The 18,475-nt window shown below is 45.8% G+C and overlaps 1 pseudogene; it reads right to left on the bottom strand.

Moving 5' to 3' along the window:
• Positions 1-16,343: 16,343 nt before the first annotated feature.
• Positions 16,344-17,421, bottom strand: LOC123818314 (annotated as a pseudogene).
• Between the last annotated feature and the right edge of the window lie 1,054 nt (positions 17,422-18,475).

Raw genomic sequence — 18,475 nt, 5'->3', positions numbered from 1 at the left:
AGGAGGAGCCTGAGGAGATGTGACGACCAAATGTAATGTGGCATTCTCGATGGGATCCCGGAAACGGAAAGGACAGTGGGTGAGCACTCAGGAAATCTGAATCACGTGTGTTAATAATAACGTATCAATACTTGGTTCACTAAGTGTAACAAATGTACATTACTTTCTTTGCAATTTTTCTGTAAATCTAAAAGTATTCTAAAGAAAAAAATATTTTTAAAAAAGATATCAAACACACTTATGTGGTTTTTACCCCAGAGTGTCTACTTGCCTTTGGAGATGCGTCCATGCAAGACAGTGGGCAAAGCATCACACACCTGTGCCCGGTGCTGGAGGGAGGCAGCGACCCTTCACCAATCAAAGGTCATCTCTCGTTAGGCTCCTGTGGTTTCGGCATTCACTATGCTAATTAAGCTATTACGTGTTTGTTATGGCCCAAACATTTACACACCATTCCTTCAAATTCTGTGCTGGGCAGAAGGAGGATGAGTCTGCTCTGGCTGCCATGACAACGGACATTTATTTCTCACAGCTCTGAAGGCTGGCAGTTCAAGATCAAGGTGCCAGCGAGGTAGGTTTCCTTCTAAGACTTCTTTTCTTGTAGGCAGCTGCCATCCTGTTGTACGCTCGTGTGACCTCTTCTTTGTGCACACGCAGAATACAGTTGATATGTAGCTTCATCCTTTTTTTCTAAGTTAAAAGTCAGAGCGTGCCAAGAACAAAACATTCCAGCCTGACAAATGAAGTGAGGAACAAAGGGAGGAAGTGACAATGTCGGCTGGGTGTTTTTGAGAGAGAGAGAGAGATCGTACAACCCCATGAAAGGGTCCCGCCTCATGCCTCATCTAAACCTACTTTACCTCCCAGAGGCAGGTACACCGCCACGGTGGGGTTAGCGCTCCACCACAGGAGTTTTGGTGGAGCACCGTCATTTCGTCCACAGCAGCAGGGAAGGCCCCCGGGCTCGGGAGCCACACCGCTGCGGACCCCTTACTCGGTGACTCCCTGCGCCTCCACTTCCTCACTTGTAATAAAACCCTGCAAGTTGCTCTGAGGATTACACGACTTGATGTACACAAAGTGCTTAGCACAGGGTAAGTGTCCTCAATTCAGATGTCTGGGAAATGCTGCAACAAACAATGAGGAAGATTTTAGAAAGTTCTGCTCAGCGAGGGCCCGCCTCCAGCGTTCTACTGTCTCTGCAGGTGCGCCCAGCAAAGACGCCCAGCCGGCAGGAGTCCCCGCTTCCTCCCTTTGTTCCCGCCTCGTCTGTCAGGCTGGAGTTTTATGTTCTTGGCACATTCTGACTTTTCACTTAGCGGGGAACAAGGATGAAGTTACACACTCAACTGTATAAGATTATGATGGCTCTCAGCTCCAACTCATATTCTTTTGGCAGAGAATTATATAAATAAAAACAGACATCTAATGAATATATAGCACATAGTTACACATTCAATGCATTTGAATTCCAAGTATAATTTTGATGTCGTAACAAATGCTTACCTTTATTCCATGGTGAACTTCAATGGTCATCTCCTCTTTACCTCACCTGTGCTATAATCACAGTCATTGACTGCACTTGGCCATTCAATTAGGCAAAAATAAAATAGCTCAGCCCATCTTCCACCATTGTTTTGCACTGCTTTCACGGCTTCCATTTTCAACTTGCTACACGTATTCTACTGGTTGGTGTCAACCTCGGACTGTACTTTTTTTACATTTTTAATTGTGATAAAACACACATAACACAAAGTCGATCACCTTAACCATTTTAAGTGCACAGTGGAGTATGGACTGTATTTTTATGGCTAATTCCTGTTTTATGGACCTGCCTGCATTTAATTGTGACTGGTGTAAACACAATATATACAACGACTTTTTCAACCATAAGACGCACCTAGGTTTTAGAGGAGGAAAATAGGGAAAAAAATTTGAAGCAAAAAATGTGGTAAAATATTTAACAACATAAATAACATAGGCCTCCCCCCCAGTGAGCCAGGTAAACTACATTTGGACTGTAAGATGTACCCCGCTTTTCCTCCCAGATTTGGGGGGAAAGTGCATCTTATAGTCAGAAAAATGTGGTATCTTAAAAAAAATGAAAAAGTCCTCAGAGGCCTGATAACCACATCCTGCAGGAGGTTGTAGAAGGTTTTTTTCTTTGCTTCCTTTTTACTTATTTTTTAATAGTCCAGCTCTGTTCAATGGGAAAAGTTTTTGTTTTCTAAGAAAATCTGAATAATCCGGATAGTAGCAATTACTGTCATGTACCTCCCCAGACAGCTCATAACCCTTCCTGTTTCCCTGGTACCTTATCTCTTGAATAAGAAAATAAACATCTCTTTGGTTCTCTCCTTTCTGGTGAGGAAAGAAACAGGACAGAGGAATGCAGTCCCTGTTTGGCCAGGAAGGGAACCAGGCGAAGAGTCAGGGAAATGCCGTGTCCCAGGCAGGCCCCGGGGCCAGGGCTGGTGGAGAGCCTGCTCCCCTGGCTCCTCTGGAAGCTCTGTGCTCAGCTCAGCGAGACACTCACTCACAGAGCTCTACGTGTGAAGGGTCCACAGCCTAGTCAGGAAGGCAAGCTGCTCGAGGCCAAGTGTGAGCAGCAAATGAAGGGTACAGAGAGCAGAGGCAGGGCTAGAGGTTGAGGAAAATCTTCACGGAGGGAGTGGGATTCCTGACGCACCAGGGACCATAGACAGACAGTCTGTGGAGAAATGGAGGGAGAATTAAGGGCCTGATGCCAGGGAAAGTTTATGTGCAAAGGAGAAAACGAACATGCATGCTGAGAAAACATGTTATCTCCCTCAACTGTTTTGCTAATGATTTTCATCTCCTGAACTTCAGTTGGTTAATTGGTTTTAGCCATTTGCAAAGGCTGTTTGTTTGTTTGTTTGTTTCTGCCTTTCCTTGAATCCTTAAGGCAACTTTCCAGCATTTACCTTTTTATATTTCTGTGGATGAGAAACAGATCTGTCTTTTCTCCTTTTTGGACATTGGCTTCCGGAGGGCAGAGGTCATGGCCGTGCTGTGCAACATGTGTGGGAAAAATACAAGGAGATGCTCCTTGCCTGCATCAGACCATGTATCCAGGGTTAGACTTCTCTCCCAGAAAGATGCCTGGAAAGTGGTGGTGGGGGCATGATCCTACCATCAGACACTTCTGAGGTGCCTGTGAGTAGCTAAGTTTGGGGAGGAGCTATCCCATTACTGATCTTCAGTTTCTCCAGACAGCTCACATGTGGTTTCCATGACTGTGTTTATTCAATAGCAACACTGACCAGTCTGGCTTTGGGGGTCAGATCTGGCTTAAGTATGGACTCTGAAGGCACTGATCGATTTTGTGGTCTGTCCAGACACTCTGGGGTCTCAGTCTGGTTACTTAACTTATCCTGGTCACATGTGGTTAGCCAAGAAAAAAGGGTTTCTGGGCAGAATGCCATTAGGAAGAATGTCCCTCAGGAAACAACACACCCTTTTATTTATGGACTTTTCCTTTTCCCCCATCAAACCAGATTTTGCTTTCTCACACTACTGAGGTGAAAGGGACAAAGACTTGTGTTTAATATGCAAATGCAGTAGCTCACATTCCGATTTCTATTATCCCTGCAAAAAGACTGTTTTCAGTGCTTTAAATCCTTTAGTTATTTGCTTTCATCACATGGGTTACACTTACCTATTTTTTGTTCAAATTTTATACAGCATAACCACAAGGAAAGGGAAGCAGTTCTATAGGATTTTTCTAGCCATTCATTCCATTGAATTTTTGTTTTAAAAAAGAAAATCCTACCTGGATTTCATGTAAAGGAATTGCAAATAAGTAGAAGACTTGAATTTATAAAAATTATATTTTATCTTATTTTCCAAGACCTGATAAAATCGCCAACACATGAAAGTATAAAAGCATTATATGCCCTTGATTTCTTTTAGTTTTCTTGTCCGTAAAATTACAGGTTGTTCCTGAATAGATTATTTTTGTTTCCTTCACTAGGCAGATACGGTGCTGTTTTTGTTGGAAATTTAAAATGGTAACATCAGTTAAAAAAAGAAAGAGGGCTAGAAGGGGAGACAAAAGTTCAGCTGGGAGCGGGCTGGTGACTGCCTCTGAAGATCTTGTGGGTCTGAGAACCGTCAGCGTGGGCGTGAGCAGAAGGAGGGGTCAGCAGTCCTCCCACGGGGTCACCCTACCTAGAGTTTAATGTCTGCAGCCAAGGGTTTTGAAGCAGGCGATGAAAGTGTAGGCAGTGGTGAATGAGAGTCCCAGGGGAGCGGCAGGAGCCCCAGTCGCCAGGACAGCGCCCAGCCCCTGCCTGAAAGTATGTGAATATGCTATAAAACATGCTGCACTGCGCTGGCTGAAACGGACAAACAAATCTGTGGCTATATTCAGCCCCCAGGCTACTAGCCTCCCACCCTGAAGTTCTAATCCAAAAAATCTCTTTATTTTTTAAGTAAAAATCTTCTGAGATCCAGAGAGGGGCAGTAATCTGCTGGAGGTCAGCAAAGGGGGTGTGGTGAGGAAGAGAAGCCAGGGTTCCTGACTCCCAAGAAGCGTCCTCCCATCTGATTATTCCCCAGCTTGAACTGCCCCGGCCACGCGAGTCTACTGGCTGTACAAACGCAATGTGCTGTGGTCTTATCCGAAAAACAGTTTTAACAATACCTGCTTCCTTTAAAGGTAAAAGAAGATCTATTTAAAGTCACTTTTTAAAAAGTGTTGGCACATTACTAAGTCATTATTAAATCACAAAGAGCAGCATCATGCAGCAGCGACACAGGCAATTTTAAATTGTCTGGTAGCCACATTAACAAAAGTAAAACTGCCCTGGCAGGTGTGGCTCAGTGGACTGAGTGCCAGTCTGTTACCCAAAGGGTCATTGGTTCGATTCCCAGTCAGAGCGCGTGCCTGGGTTGCAGGCCAGGTCCCCCATAGGGGGTGTGTGAGAGGCAACCACACATTGATGTTACTCTCCCTCTCTCCCTTTCTTCCTCTCTCTCTAACAATAAATAGAATCTTTAAAAAACAAACAAAAGTAAAACCAATGAAAATAATATTTCAACATGCAATAAATATAAAAATTATTAAGAAGACATATTAGTCATTACACAAATCTTCCAAATCTGGTGTGTATTTTATACTTATAGCATATGTTAATTTGGGCAACCACATGTCACATGCTCATTAGCCACCGTGGCTACCCTACTGGACAGTGCCATTCTGGAAGCTTCTTTTTCGTTCCATTCTTACCCTGCTCACAGCCAACCAAGGAAGAGAGAGAGTTCCCACAGCTTTATCTCTCTCAAGCTTTCTATTGCTGGTTAATTAAACCTCCAAGCAATGGCTGAATCACTTGCAATTGAGGAAGACAATTTAAGAAATCTGTCTCAAAGCCAAGACAGAGCTTCCTGTGCAAAGAGGGGAGTCAAGTCCTTAGGGATAGATATCCTGAAGGAGGACCCAGCTTTGAATCAGGTGCTCCTGTGGGGGAGGGGGAAAGATCGGTGACTGACAAGGAGAGAAGAAAGCAGAGAAGAGGAATGGGTCCGGTTGGAGTCACTGCTCCCCTCCAGGTCACCGGAAAGGGGAGTCTGCAGTGCTTCCTCTCCTAGTGCCCACAACGTGTCCACGAGGTGGGCACTCTATAATGCCCTTCTTGCAGAGAAGGAAACTGGGACACCGAGAGGTCATGTAGCTTGCCTGCGGTCATGGAGCTCACAGGCAGAAGAGCTAGTGTTCAACGCCTAGGTTCGAGGGACTTCAACACCTAGTTCTTACCCACTGGGATATACTTAGGATTTTCTCACACCACCTCCAAATACCCAGGAAGTCCACATGGACATTTGCATAAAATGTGCATGAGTGTGGGTACTTACATATAATTTATTATTGTCCCTCATGACTGAATGGTCTATTTTCAGGCAAACTTCAGTCTAAAACAGTATCACTGCTTCCCAATATAGTGCTAGTTTTTTCATCTTTCCCTTTGCTATTCTTTTCACCCACCCACTCTTTCTGGTGGATTCCTGGGAGCAAAACTGTATGAGGGGGCGACAGAGAGCAGAGAAGTAGGAAGTGAATACCAGAAATCAGGGGGCTGGCTACCAGCAGAGGAGGTGGCACATCTATGTCTAATTTGAGGTGATAGTTGGGGAAAAATAGCAAACCTCTTGTGTAATTTGTTTCTCCGATGGTATCCACTATGAGATTGGACACTGATACTTGGAATCACCGTGTCCATGATCCCTATGTGGCTTCGGCTGACACTGTATTTGGTTATTTCCCAGTATTCCCAGAGTCAATGGCCAGTACTGGTGCAAATGGGGGCAGCTTAGAGAAGGGGGCCATTCACAGACTCCACTGCAGACTCCACAGGACCAAAGGCTACAGGCTTCAGCTGCAGAAACATCCAGGACAGCCCCAGGCTGAGCGCGGTCTGTGAATGGCTCCTTCTTTGGGCTGCCTTCGGAGCACTCTTTCCACCCCTTGGTTATGTACTCACCAAACCCCTAGCACACAGTAGGCACCTGATGCCTTTGAACCATAACACTTGGAACCCACTAGTCAAACCGCTTTACTTTTTTAAAAAACCACTTTACTTCTCTATAGAGCATTTTCATAAATGTTATTTCTTTCATTGTCACAACTTCTTGGATTGTGAAGCGGGAAAGAAAAATCTTACTAGGTTTTCCAGGAAACAAATAAGTAAACAAACTGAGGTTCCGAGGGTTAAGTAAATAGCCCGAGGTTCATGCAGTTAGTCTGTGAAAGACCTGTCTCTTGAATCAAGATTTCAGGTTCCAAATCCCGAGTGTTTCCCACTGCCTGGGGACAGAGCCGGAAAACTGTTGACTTCTCTCCTCTCCTACCCCTCCTTCGCCCTCTGCCCAGTAAAGCCTGAGACAGACAGAGCTACCTTTTAGAGGAACCCTGACAGAGGTACCCTTCTCTAAGCTGAGCCTCATTTCCTGTGAAGTAACAAGCCACCCCACTGGTTCAGCGCCTATGACTGAGGACCATCCTGGAGCCCAGCACTGTGCGAAGTGTTGAGATGTAAACAGGGATAAGACAGGTGAAAAACTCACCAGCAGAGGTTCCTGGATGTTCCTGCTGCACACCTGAGAGAAAGATGGGGAGACCATGTACTCTTGCAAACAGCACAAGAAGCAGCAACAACCAGGATAAAGGCAAAATGTTAACGAGCACCCCAAAGCAAGAAGAGTCATTAAGTGAATAACAAAGAGACACCTGCAAAGAAAGTGGGGACTGACTTTTGAGCTCCTCTCTCCCCCAAACTCCTATTCCCAATATGCCCTCCTAGAACGCTTTATGGCTAGAAAAGGCTTGGTAAAACCGATGCAGGTGTTCCGGGCATCTGAGAACCCAGGGATCCACAACCCTCTGTAGTTTCTTGGCTTCGTGCTAGAAAGAATTCACTTTCAAGCTGGTGTGAAGTTTGAAGCTCAAGTGAGTTTATTAGTGAAGCACTGAGATGCAGAGTGGCTACTCCGCAGACAGAGCAGCTCCCCTTCAGTGGAATTTGCTTCTTTTATTGAGGTTCATTTAATTGGGGGGTGGGTAGTAAAGTATTCATTGAGGGGGAGCAATTTTTGGGATCTTCCTGGGAAAGAGGCAGGGATTTCTCAGAGAAGCTACTTGACCATTTTGTGTCCTTATATGGGCTTTCTGTTCCCAATCATGGTGGGGCGGGCGTGGTGGTTAGCCAGCTGATGTATTACAATGAGAGTGTAGAGGCCAGGGGTTACCGTTAGGTGAAACTAGTTGTCATGTTGGGTCAAGCTGGTCTGTGCTGGTTTTAAGCCATAAATCCAGTGTGTGTATGGGGGGGTGGGGTGGCCTTACTTCCTTGTTGACAGTCCCTGTAGCTTTTATCAATGGCAGCTGTTTTACCAGGAACCCTAATCTCAAGATTGGCCATATCTCAGGCTAGATGACCCCAAGAACACTGGGGGGAATTTCCCCTTTGATGGCCTCTTCCTCACCCGGACAGATGGGGGACCATTGCTGGGAACTGGGGTGGGGCATGGGAATCGGGAAGGGACAAATCGATGTGTCTGTTGTCTCTGTTGACTAGGCCCTGGAACCTCTTCTGGTTTGGCTGTGTGTTGTTGGTTTTGTGTCATAAGGTGTGTGAATCGGTTTGTGCATTTAATGCTGAGAATTAGATGGTTCTATTCCAAGAGTGTAAGTCAAGCAGTGAATGGAGGGAGGCATCAAAGGGACTCTTCCTCTGGATGTAAGGGAACTCCACCACCATCAGCCAGAACCACACCACTCACCTCCCTCTTTAACAGGGTTCAGCCCAGTTGGGATGTTTTTGTTCAACTAGCAGGGAGAGACTATCCCTAAGGCTAATCTGAAGGCTCTTCACTCCCAGAAATGGACGGTTTATTTTTTTAATAAGGAAAAAGCCACAGGAACTGTCCCCACTGCCTGTCTGCCCTGCCCAGCTCCCCTACCATTGACCCCTCTGAGCTGGCAGCCATCCTCAGTGACCCACCCACCAGGAACTCCGGCCAGTGACCTGCGACTGCTCCTTCTGAAGGAGACTCAGCTCCATTCGAAGCCTACAGGCCAGCTGCACGGCTGGACAGCTCAACTGCTGCCAGGGATGCTCCCAGGATCTCCATTTCCTGACTTCTCAAGGGGCTTGGCATTGAATGATGCCAGGGGTCCATCCTGAAAAGACGAGGATGCTCACATCGGCTGACCACCAGGTGCTGCCTTGCTTAAATTAATCCTCAGCACAAGCTTCAGGAAAGCTATAATGATCTCCACTGCACAGATGGGGAGACCGAGGCTCGGAGAGGTGAAACGCCTTTCCCGAAGTCACGTAGCCAGCACTGGACGGGGCCCAAGTTTCGTCACAGACCTGCCTGACTCCAGAGCTGGTGCCTTCCTCACTGCCTCACCTGGCCTCTCGGTCTTTCTGGCAGTGCATGGAAAACAACCCAATATTCTGGGGCACCAGCACCCTCCAAAGCAGGGTATAGCTGCGGCTTGTTTGTAACCCCTCTCCCCCCTTGGGAAAATAACTCTGCTCAGCCCCCAGGGTTCCCCATTCAGTGCCTGGGCCCTTGTATTTTGATAAACTCTCCTGATGATTACAATGTGAAATCCTGGTCGAGAACCACCAAACCAGGCATCTCTAGGCCCATATTGTGTGTGCCATTAGATTATTGAATGCTAACTGTCCATGTAATATTATGTTCCCCATCTCATGTAATCCCCTTGAAAACCCTGTCAGGTAAAGAAATCTCAGTAACCCGCCTAAGCTGCCATCGCGGGAAAGTGGCAGGCCAGGACGTCCAACCCAAGCAATGCGGCATCCAAGGCTGCAGGCTTAGCAGCTGCTCCTCCATATGGCTTCTCCATTGGTTCCATTACATTTTCATGGGGTCTCCCGGAGAAAATATTTTCCCTCTGGTTAAATGAATTGACTAAGGGGAATAACTCACTTAACCACATGGCTGAGGTTGATAGGGTATTTTGAGACAAACAAAATTTTCGGTACTTCCCTCCTCTCCCACCTCAAATCAGATGTTACAGATAGGCCGGTCCTGCTGGTTCCTGGCATTCACTTCCCACTTTTTTCTCTGTGTCTCCCCCGCATACAGTTTTGCTCCCAGGAGTCTGCCAGAAACGGTGGGCGGGTGAAAAGGAATAGCAAAGAGAAGGATTAAGAAAGCAGCCCTTTTTGCCAAGCAGTGGGACTGTTTTAGACCGAAATTTGCCTGAAAATACACCATTCAGTCATGCAGACAATAATAAATAGTGGTAGCTAAGGCTTGCTCTAACCAATGGTCGAGGCACTATTTCTGGTGCTTTACAAATAGAACTCGCTTAGTCTCTACAAGAACCCCACCGGGAGGGTTATGTCACCATCCTCAGTTTCAGATGAGGACACCGAGGCACAGAAGGTTTCACAGACTTGTCCCAAATGGCTCAGATTTGAGTGGTGGAGCCATGATTGGGACCCAGACAGTCTTGCACCAAAGAGAACGGGGTCAGCTGCTCACCTTGGGAGCAGCCGGGGACTCTGTCCGGGAGGAGGGGCTGCACGCTCCGGACCTGCCAGTGAGTAGGCCCTCTCTCCACCGGCTCTCCGGGGGCTTGCACGGGTGGAGGAAGAAGGAGACTCCACTGTTTATTCTATTTTGTTTTACTTGTCATAAGGACAACTGAAAGAAAAGGTAAAGATCACATTTTAAAGACTTTAAACTCATTCTTAATGAGAGGACCAGGCAGATATTGCAATGGGTTCCAAAGGACAGCACATTTTTAGATCAGGAATGTGCAAATGGATGTGAAACTGCTTTTTCTAGGGTGAGGGGAGATGTTGTTCCTCTAGTGGACAGGATTCCCTTGTGTGTCTGTCATTTCAGTTTGTAATGAATATAAAAAATTATTAATAAGACATTTACATTCTTCATGATACAAATCTTCTTGGTGTGTATTTTATACTTACAGCATATGTTAATCTGGGCAATCACATTTCATGTGCTCATTAGCCACCGTGGCTACCCTCCTGGACAGTGCCATTCTGGAAGCTTCCTTATTGTTCTATTCTCGCCCTGCTCACAGCCAACCAAGGAAGAGAGAGGGTCCCCAGAGGTTTATCTCTCTTAAGCCTTCTATTGCCGGTTAATGAAATCTCTGTAGGCAGGATTATTTACATTGCCATTAGTTTTCTACTATTTACAGAGTTGTAAGATAGCTCAATGGCAATCAAAGGCTAGAATCGGGTAATCCTAAAGGGTGTGTTCCAAACAATCCACAGTTTCCTACCGGAAACACCTTTTAAGTAAAGTTTTGTTTGTTTATTTTTGCTTATTTCAAATTTCCTTATCTTCTTCATTGCTAGAATCTTTACAACATGTCGTGCAATATTATTTGAGCAACTTGTACGTTAACTGTGTTCTCTTGCCCTTTTTCTGGCCCCCATGACTGGTTTCCTCTCCTTGTTCTCCTGAGTGGAAATGTTTATATTAATAAACTAATTTGTATTCTGGAGTTTAATAACTCCAATACCTGAGTTCTGATTCTCCTCTCCTGTTGACTCTCACTTATGGCGTTTTGTTTCCTTGTGTGTTTTGTGGTTTGTATTTAAAAACTGGGAGTTTGTATTTCCTGGACCTTTACCTGCTGGGATTGTTGGAGGCCTGGCCGAGGGCAGTGTGCCGCTCCAGAGAGAATTACACTCGCTTCTCCTAGGCACTCAGAATCACCATCCACCGAGGATCAATGTAAATGAAACTCTCAAGGTGAGGTTTTCCAAAATATGCAGATAAAGTGAACTTGGACTGGGACCCTGAGTTGAGGGCTGCTTTATGGGGGACACATGTCTTAAAGAGGCTTTTTCAAGACAAGTAATTCCTTACTAGTCCCTTTGCGGGTACCCCACTCCCACCGAGGGTCAGTCCTTCAGAAGTCCAGCTTCGTGCTGGGGTCTCTGAGCTGATCCTTCAGCATGTGTGGGCGTGGGGCGGGCCCTGTGGTCTCCAGAAACTGGCAGATTTTTCCCTCAGAGAGCCTCTGGCCTTACCTCTCACTCACCTCTCTAGCTTTGCCGTTTGATTTTTTATTTTGCCCTTTAGTTTGTCTCTGTGTGTAGGCGTGCCAGCTCAGCAATACATGCTTAAAGTTTTTGAATTCTTAAAATTAATTTCAGATATTTTAGGGATTTGGCAGTGGTAGGATTTTTAAGAATATCTGGCCTACCATATTGTGGGAAATAGCAGTTATTTGTTATTTCCAAAGCAGTAGCATAGGGTAATAAAGTAAACAGGATTTGAGCTCATTTTAATTCAAAATGGCTGCTATGTGACAAGCACAGTACTAGACCCTAGTGGACAGAACCCTGCCTCACCCTCAGGGCAGTGCCGGGTCCCATCTCCCTGATCAAGTCGGCCCTGGGTTGAATTTGGACAAAGCTGCTTAGCAGCTGTATTCACTTAAACAGCATTTCTTAGCCTGTACCAAGGAAATAGATACCGCATGGACAATGGTGAAGACTATGTGAACTAACCTATGGGATGATTTCTGATGCGGTAACAGAACCCCAAACTTAATATGGTTTAAGCAACAAGAAAATGACCATATCCCGTGCTAGGAAGTCATATCACATACTTAGTCCAGAGCTATCCCAGGCCCCAGGGAACAGCATCAGGACTCTCAGCTGTGCCCTCCCCTACGTGCTGACATTCATCTGGAGGTTGCTAACAAGACGACTACAGCGACTTCAGGAGCCCCATCTAGACACAGTCTCCAGAGGGAAAAGCCATCTCTTTCTGCCTCTTCCCCAGAACCTTCACCCTCCCCCCAGATGATTCCCCTTTAGGCTTTGTTGGCCAGAGTTGTACTATACAACCATATCTAAGCCACTCATTGTTAGGGAAATGGAACATCGTGATGTGTAGACTAGCTAATACTCACCTTTGGAATGGGACAGGGCCCCCTCTTTCTGAGCCTCAAAAGGAAAGAATAGAACAAAGGTGGGGTTCTGTCAGCAAGTTAGAAAGGAAGAGATGGAAGTTGAGTAGGCCGCCAAGAGGTTCCACCACAGTGCACAAATGCCCAGGACAACGATGACCACTTCGCAGAAATGTGTCCAAGAAACATGTGTCATCATCATCATCATCATCGGTTCTCTCGGCCACACCCAAACCTAATCTCTACGACCTTGTTTGAGGGCAACATCTTAATGCGACTCTTCACTTAGATATCAAGTCATTTGGAAGGTGGCAATGAAATGTTTTTCGAAAGCTTCATATAATTGACAGTCTCCAGAAGTGGACGCCTGTTTTTCACACCACACTCCACGTTGCACCGCATACACGCTGACAAAGCGGGTGGTCTGGGCTTGGCTGGTTCCTCTCTCCGCTTTCCTCTGTGTTGCTGGATCCTCCGAACCTCTACACAGCTTTCATTCCAAAACTGGCAAAGCAAATCTCCTCTGAGGTACAGCCCCACCACGCACACCCACCCCATGCCTGTGAGGGAGGGCGCCCCGCCCTGTCGTTTCACTTCAAATAAAATATAATAAATATAAAAGTCAAAAAAAAGACAGACAGACAAAAAGCAGGCTTGGAAAGACAGAATAAGGAAAACATGCAAAAAAAAGTGAGAATCAAAGGAGGCGAGGGGGCCACAGTCTGTGTCCACTTGAGTTCTGAGGAATCCAGATTTTTCTAAACTGCTTTTCATATTTAAAGATTTATTACTTAGTCTCCGCTTCCTAATAACCTTCTTTTCAGCAGTTTCTTTATTCAGCTGGAGGCCGGAGGATGAACAAGAAACACCCCCTCCTTCCTCGTCTCCACCCCTGTCCTTCGGAATCCAGGACTACAGGAAACATTGCCGATAAAACAGTTCCAGTTACTGGAAAACCTGAAGGCTTTCCTCTCTGGATTTACCACGGCCTGGGCTCTGACTCACAAAGAAAAGAGATTTACGAAGAGATAGTAACACCTTTCACGGATCTGAAGTCACTTGTCTTTCCCGGATTCCAACTCTTCAATCACACAGTGATGAAGGGTGCAACGGATCCGTGGTTTTCGGACTGTTCCGTGTGTGCACGTGTGCGTGTGTGTGTTTTCACTTAAACAACAGAACATCCTTTTGAATGATGACATCTCACGCGGAAGCCCAACATAAAACACAGACGAGGTAGATGTGCTGTGGTTGAAAGGAAGGTGCGAGTGGTGAGGGTGGAAGAAGAGGAGGTGGGGGATGATAAAGGACCCACCCTGAGCCCCAGCAGCCCCCTGAAGTACTGCCCCAAGCCGGGCCTTCCCAGGGCCGCATGACCACCACTGGCCGAGCTGTTTCCTGTGGTCCCTTCTGGTCTGAAACACTAAGGTTCTGCTCTTTGTTTCTCAAACAGGAAGTCCGATTCTTCCATTCTAGATTCCCACAGTAGCACAACGCACGTTCCAGAAATGTGAAGTAGGAGAAAATATATTCCCTCCCTAACCCTATTTCTCTCTTTACAATTTTGAGAAGAAATTAATCAAGGAAATAATGTATGTATGAAATAATATGAGTACTACCTACCATCCATAATCAGAAAGCTACAATTTGATGAATTTATTTCAGGTAACTTTTTTTAAAACAGAGAAATAAAACCTCACAGATAAAGATGAAGCTCTCTTAGCTCATCTCCCCACTCCCATTTTCCTTCTTCTCCCCTCACATAAACACTGTCATGACTGAACAATGGCCCCCAAAGACGTCCAAATCCTAATCCCTGGAACTTGTGGATATATTACCTTACATGGTAAAAGGGAATTTGTGGCTGTGATTAAATGAAGGGTTATGAGATGGGAAGATTATTCTGGACAAGCACCTTTATTAGAGGGGGGTTGGGGTCGGAGAAGATGGGATGAGGGCAGCAGAGGTTGGTATGACACGGCCAAGAGCTGAGGACTATGGGTAACCTCTAGAAGAGAGACAGTCAAAGATTCTGTTCTAGAGCCTCCAGAAGCAACACCACCCTGCTGCTCTCTATGGTAGACTTCTGACCTCAAGACCAGTTGTGTGCTTTTAAGTTACAGAGTCTGGGCTAACAGGAAGCTAATACAATGAGTTAGGTGAGTATTCATGTGGTCTGTGTTTTTATCCTTGGTCTCAATTGATAGATTGGTAAATAGAATGATAGAAAGATAGATAGATGGTAGGTAGACACAGAGAAATAATTTTATGTATTTTCTATACTCACCTGATGTTTTTGAGAATCTATTTATTTGATACATAAATGTCCAGTTCATCCAATTTAACTGCAATGTAGTATTTTGTTATATGAATATACCACCATTTGTTTATGTAGTTCTCTGAAATGGGGATTAAGACATTTTTCACAGCAATAGCCATCTTTGTATGTATTTCCTTGTACACAGGGAAATACATATAAAGGCAAAAGGTCTACTAGAATCTGTATCTAGAATTTGCGGATTCTGGCTTTATCCCAGCCATTTCATTTCACAAAATAAAGTTCAAAATCCTTAGCACACGAGCTCAGACTAGTGCAGAAGCCACCTCTGGGGAAGGGAGTAGGATTCGGAGGAAGAATGGGGAGGAAACCTTTCACATTCACCTTCATTTCTGATGTTTGGATTTTTTACAGGCATGTATTGTACTACGGCAATTTGATACATATCTCTCCAAGTATTTAGGACTTCAAATGGAGGTTGAAAACCAGAGGTCCTCAGGCTGGACATAGCTAGCTAGCAGACATGTTTCGTTTGTCCCACATGGGTTTATAAAGTCTTAAAATATGCATTTACATGAAATACTTAGGTGATTTCACATAAAAATCAAGAATTCCAACATCTCTAAAAAAACAGAGGATTTAGAAACATTGGAGCTGCATTTTCATGTGGCAACAAGTGGAGGAAGCAAAGATGGGCTGCTTCCCCAAAAGGAGCAAGTGATTCTCTTGTTTTGTCGTGGTCCCCACCTTGCTCTATGGCCTTACTCCCTGCCCATACTGCTCATTGACTTTATCTCCTGGCCTTTTGTAGGCATTTGAGTCTGCCACCCTAGCTAGAGTTGCCGGATAAAAAATAACTTCCAGTTAAATTCGACCTTCAGATGCACAACAAATATTTTTTTAGTATAAGCATGCCCCAAATATTGCTGAGTAGCCTGTATTTCCATTTGCTAAGTCTATCGACTCTGACCCCAGGTCCCTAGCTCTCAACAGCCTGGCCTCCCTCTCCCAAATCCCAACCTTCTCTCTCACTGCCCTCCCTGTAGCCCTACGCTATGGCGAAACCAGACTGCGCACCGGTTTGAGGACATGTTTGCATCCTTCTCCTGTTGTGGAGATCTGACCCCTGTGTGTCTCCAGCTACCATAGATGAAATCGGTGCCCTTCAAGACCAAGTTGAAGTTCCAGCTCCTGCAGAAATTTTCTCTGCTTTGGGGATCATTCCTTTTTATTTAGTTGTTTGTTTGTTTGTTAACAAAATGGGACATTTATTCATAACTGAAAAAAAAAAAAAAGAAAAACCAGTCCTGGCTGGTATGGCTCAATGGCTTGAGAGCCAGCCTGTGAACCAAAAGGTCACTGGTTCAATTCCCAGTCAGGGCACATGGCTGGGTTGCGGGACAGGTCCCTGGTGCGGGGGGTGGGGGGGCACGCAAGAGGCAACCACATATTGACGTTTCTCTCTCTTTCTCCCTCCCTTACCCTGTTAAAATAAATAAATGAAATCTTTAAAAAATAATTTAAAAAACCCAAAACACTGAGCAATAGGGGTAAGAGATTAATTATAAACAGTGAGTTCCACCCCAGCCCTGTTTCTCCAAGGCTGCCTGGTCAAATGGAGTCTCTGGAGAGCAGGCCTGGCCCACAGAGGACCGGTGAGCCAAGCCTCCAGGCTGGACTCCTGCTGCGCCCTTGGCCATGTCTCCTCTTAACCTTGGGTGGACCCCAAACAAAACACCAGTCCACGCTGATCAGCTGTCTTATCAAATCCTGGCCATTGAGTCCCCCCAGAGCAGCCTGGGCCTCCTTGTACATTCCATACTCGACTAGAGTTACCCCATCAGGTATCCTGCACACCTGTCCAGGTTCAGGTGGATGTCTTTTTGTTTCCCGTACTCTGCCCATGTGGAACGGACGACTTCTTCTTCAGTGGCTTCCACGAGGACTTCAGTGACACACAAGCCAGCCTTCAACAGGGCATCGTGGCCCGGGCTCACCTCCACCCTGCTCCACACTGTTGTAACCCTTACGCATCCGCGCTCGAGCCCCCTCGCCGCTGAAGCCGCGGCCCTGCCGTTTCTTCCCTTGTTCTTTCGGTGTGTGGGCGCTCTTGTCTCCATCCTCCTTTGTAGCGACATCCTCGCCCCGGCCTCAGGAAGACTCGGCGTGCCTGCCCCCTTGCCTTCATGGTAGGGCTTCTCGGTGCCGCTCAGGGACAAAGCACCCCGGGAACCTGCCGAAAGCTTTGGGGCATCTCTTCTTCCTCCCAATTCCCGTAGCACTATTGGTAGAACTGACCAAGCATTTATCGTTTTGAACTTCTGTTACCAATCTTTATACAGATAAACGTCTCCCTAACTAGATTATAACCTTGGAGTTTTTACTTATTATTGTAACCCTAATGCCTAAGAAATACCTTCAACACAGGAGTCAGATGATAAGAGTGTGTAAGATACAAGAATGATGTGTCAGCTCTTCATAACAAACTACTTCAAAGCCTAGTGACTTAGGATAACCATCTTCTAGTTCATGATTTTGTGGGTTGGTTGGGTGGTTTTTCTGGTCTGGGCTGGCCTCACTCACATTCCTGGGGCCTCAAGTAGAATGCCGGAACAATGGGAACAGCAAGAGCCTTTTTTCCTGTAGTTCTTCTCATCCTCAAGGAGGCAGGCCCAGGAATTGTTCCCATGGTGGCAAAGGGTGCTCACCAGGGACAGCTTCTGCTTGTGCCACACTTGCTGCGTTCACCAAAGGAGGTCATACAGCTAAGTCCAGATTCAACAGAGAAACGGATTCTGCTGCTTGGTGGGAAGAGGGGCAGAATCACATTGTAAAGCGTGCAGGCATGCAGGGAGGCAAGAAAAAATTGGAGGCGATTACTGCAGCAATCTATCTCTGATAATGAGCAGGACCCAGCTTCCAAAGTGCTTCGAAATTCATCTCAATTATAGTATTCTTATTTTCAGTCATGGGCTCTGCATGTCAGTAGAACTGGATTCCTTTTGGAATGCCAAACTCCTTCCCCCAGGGGGCTTTTTCCATGCTGTTTGCTCTGCCTGGAATGCTCTTCCCACCTCCTCGCCAGGCTAATTATTACATTTCCTTCAAGCCCCTTCCTAAAGTCACTTCCTTAGGGGAGCCTTTCCTGGCTCTTTAGACCAGGCCAGTCTCCTATTCTACCGCACCATGTGTGAGGCTTTTACAACATTCACACCATTTCTGTGATCTGCTTTGTTACAAAGTTAGTTTATTTAACGTCACCTCCCTGTCTGAACAGAGAGAGCTCCAGGTCAGAGACTGGGTCTATCTCATTCAACACTGAATCCCCAGCTGTAGCTCCATGCCTAGCATAGAGCAGAGGCTCAGTATTGGAGGAATAAATGAATGAACATAGGGATGAATGGCCTACAATGTGTTTAGCATGGAATAGATCTGTTCAGAGCACTCCGATCTCTGTCAGAGTAGAACGCACAGGAAACTGCAATCTTTTGGGGAAACAAAAATGGGTTGCACAAAATAATTCAAAAACAACTCAGGACCAAGTAGTTAAATAGCAGGTACTGGACTGTAATTGCTATGGGAGATAAGGAAGAAGAAATTGGGATAGGCCAGGCAGTTACAGAAGGCTTCACCTAGGATGCAGCCCTTGAATTAGGTCCAGAGAAAGAACAGGATTTGGATGCGATGAAATTGGGGAAGGAGATTAATAAGTCAAGGTCATGAGTTTGCTCCTCTGTGGCTCC

Source organism: Phyllostomus hastatus, unplaced genomic scaffold (assembly GCF_019186645.2).
Source record: "Phyllostomus hastatus isolate PE091 unplaced genomic scaffold, TTU_PhHast_1.1 phas_contig_283, whole genome shotgun sequence".
NCBI lineage: Eukaryota > Metazoa > Chordata > Mammalia > Chiroptera > Phyllostomidae > Phyllostomus > Phyllostomus hastatus.
This window is presented reverse-complemented; position numbering and strand designations above follow the sequence as displayed.